At 51.9% G+C, this 3,065-nt stretch overlaps 1 pseudogene; it reads right to left on the bottom strand.

Moving 5' to 3' along the window:
* Positions 1-1,222, bottom strand: LOC132224781 (melanoma-associated antigen 10-like; annotated as a pseudogene).
* Between the last annotated feature and the right edge of the window lie 1,843 nt (positions 1,223-3,065).

Genomic DNA, 3,065 nt, shown 5'->3' with positions numbered 1-3,065 from the left:
TCAGGCCCCCTCTTCCTCATCACTTATAGCTTCTTCAGACAGGTATGGGACATAACTGGGATCCTTTCTATAATCCCTGAGAAAAGCCTCACGGACTTTCAACTCGGTGGTCTCAGCGTGGGCCCTGGGGCCCCACAGAAACTGGTAGCGAGCAGGATCGCTGTTGGGCACCTGCTGGTATTCCAGGTACCCTTCCTGCACCCAAACTTTGGTGAGGAGCTCCCTGGGCTCCCCATAGATCCAATGCTCCTTCCCATCATGCACACCCATGACATTCAGGGCTTCCCAGACTTCCTCCTCAGAGGCACAGTCGCCCTCTGCAAGGATGAATCTCAGGACAATGACCAGGAGGCCAGTGTTGGGCATGGATTGTCCACTGGACACCATCCCATCATATGTGAGCCCCAAAGTGGTGACCAGGACATAGGTGTGGGTACTGGGGTCCACTTCCTCCACATCAATGCCAAAGAGGAGCTGCATGAAGTCAGAGGCTAGGCTTAAGATCTCAGGGAACTGATCTTCGTACTCTTTGATGACCTTACTCAGCATTTCTGCTTTAGTAGTTGGCTGCTTTGCACAATACTTCGGGAGTAGAAAAAACACCAGTTCAGTCATTTTCAAATACAGGGCATCGTGGAGTGATGACTCAGAATCTTCAGAGTCCTCTGTGCTGTTTGTCTCCTGTTCATCTTGGCTGCTGATGCCCTCATCTTCAGATTGGCTCCATGTAGCGGCCGCCATAGCAGGGGCACGGCGTCAGGAACCGGAGGGCTCTGGGGAGGACTTGGTGTCTCAGCAGCAGACACCTGCTCTAGGCTGTGTGGGAACAAGGCAGAGAGGGACAAAGATAAGGAGGCAGACATAACCAATCCCTCCTCATCCCTGAATAGCTGCACCTGCAACAGGTTTTGGATACTTGAGTATCCTCAGCTGAGGAACACACCCTTGGCAGCTCTGTGAATGAAGAATTTTAGGGCTACTCTACAGGGATGCCCTTAGGTCTCACAGGGGTCTCTCCTGCTGGGAAACCTGTCCCCTAATATCCTGAAGGTGGAAACAAAAAACTGGCACAGCCAGAGATTCTGGGTCTGATAGTGGGATCGTGTGCTGTGAAATGTCTTCCTTTCTGGGGGCAAGGATCCTTCTGTGCCCACTCAGGGCCTGCTTCCCCCACCCCCATGCCCCACTGGCCTGAGAGCACCCTTACAACAAGAACACGCATGCTTAAAACTTAACAGAAGTAAGTGAGTGGTTCCCACATTTTGTAGTACCTGTCCAGGCTTACAGTACTCATCAAAGGACAACACTGTGTGACCATAATCTATGGGTTCCACATGTCCTAGTGTGAAGGGTCCCCTCATTCCTCACCATGACCCATGCCAAGGCCTGGGTTCCTGCCTCAGCTAGCCTGAGTCCAGACCATCAGACCAAGGATGTGCCCTCCCTGGGTCCTTGGATCTGAAAATGGGGAGGGGCTCAACCTGACAGCCCTGCGCAGGGTTTTCAGAGCTGACAATAGGGACAGGCCAGATTTCTTTGGGGGCCCCCACTTTGTTCTGGGGATTGGGCTACACTCACTCCTTCTTTAGGATTCTCACCTTGACTCTTGGCAGGACGTAGGACTCTTCTCTCAGTTGAACAGGTGTACTTCCTCAAATGACCTGATGTACTCTCAGATCAAGGTCATCACCTCCCTAAGAGACTATAGAGCAAAGTGAGGCAGCTTCATATCCATGCCCCAAATCACCCCTACCCCTGCCAACATCACAAAAGGCTGGCAGCAGAGACAGGGATCTCTGTCCTGGTAGGGTTCCCCAGTGCCTCTGAAGGCGAGTCACTTTTACTCCTGCCAGGACCTGCCCTTCTTCCAGGCCTCCCACCTGGAACACTTGGTCTCTCCCATCAAGTCCTCACCTCCTTGATGACTCCCCACTTTTCTGCCCATGATAGAAAGAAGCATATCACTTAGGGCCAATATGCTTCTTTCAGGTCTGAGAACAGGGGCCACCTGGACTTTGTGTCATCCTTCCCTTTCTGAGAAGACGGTGCACATTTAGGCTTCACAAAGGGTAAGCACATTGTCACCTGAGAGATCATGAACACTTCCCTCCACTGACCTCACATTTCTCTCAGACTTAGGTCCTCACATCCCCAAGATCCCCCATCCCAAACACTGTGGCAGCAGTGGGAGGTTGCCACACTCAGGCATCCCTGACAGGGTCCTCCTGGATCTGAGAACATAGCAAGCTGGACACTTTGTGGTACCTTCTCTTTTAAGGTCAGTGACCTTCATGCCTTCCACCCTCCCAGGTGGTCCTTTCCTAGAGATATGGCAGATCCTGGGACTCCTTTCTCTGCTGACCAGATGTGGCTACCTCTACTGACCTGATATTGATGCTCACAAAAAGGACTCATCTCCCTCAGTACTGAAAGTGCATCACCTGTGGCATTTCAGGGATGAAAAGAATGACAGGGGCAGACTTTATTGAGCCCCCTCTGTCTGTGGTGGAAACTTCCTCAATGAATTTAAGGTACACAAAATTACTCCTGGCAGGGCCTAGATCTATCCCTTTTCCTAACCAGAGAATGCATCCTGAAGGCCAAGGCCACCATCTGCTCACCTGAAACCACACTCCTTAGTCCAAGGCCTATGCCTCCAGAGGACACCCACACTGCCCAGGCAGAGGACAGGAAATATCCAAGTTCGGGCACTGGATCCATCTCTGCTTTGGGGTCCTGGGTTCTCAGTCCTTGGGGTAGGGGTCCTCAAACTTTTTAAACAGGGGGCCAGTTCACTGTCCCTCAGACCGTGGAGGACCGGACTATAGTTTTAAAAAAAAAAACTATGAACAAATTCCTATGCACACAGAGGCGGCAAAAACACCCGGCGGGCCGGATAAATGTTTTCGGCAGGCCGCAAGTGGCCCGTGGACCGTAGTTTGAGGACCCCTGCCTTAGGGTCTTCACCTTGACACCCTGTAGAACCTGGCACCTCCACTCTAGCCGACTGAACAGCTGCTCCTATATACATTTCTCAGTCTCTCCAAGATCAGAATGTGGAAGTC

This window comes from Myotis daubentonii, chromosome X (genome assembly GCF_963259705.1).
Source record: "Myotis daubentonii chromosome X, mMyoDau2.1, whole genome shotgun sequence".
NCBI lineage: Eukaryota > Metazoa > Chordata > Mammalia > Chiroptera > Vespertilionidae > Myotis > Myotis daubentonii.
Note: the sequence above shows the minus strand (reverse complement) of the source record. Positions and strands in the feature narration are given on the sequence as shown.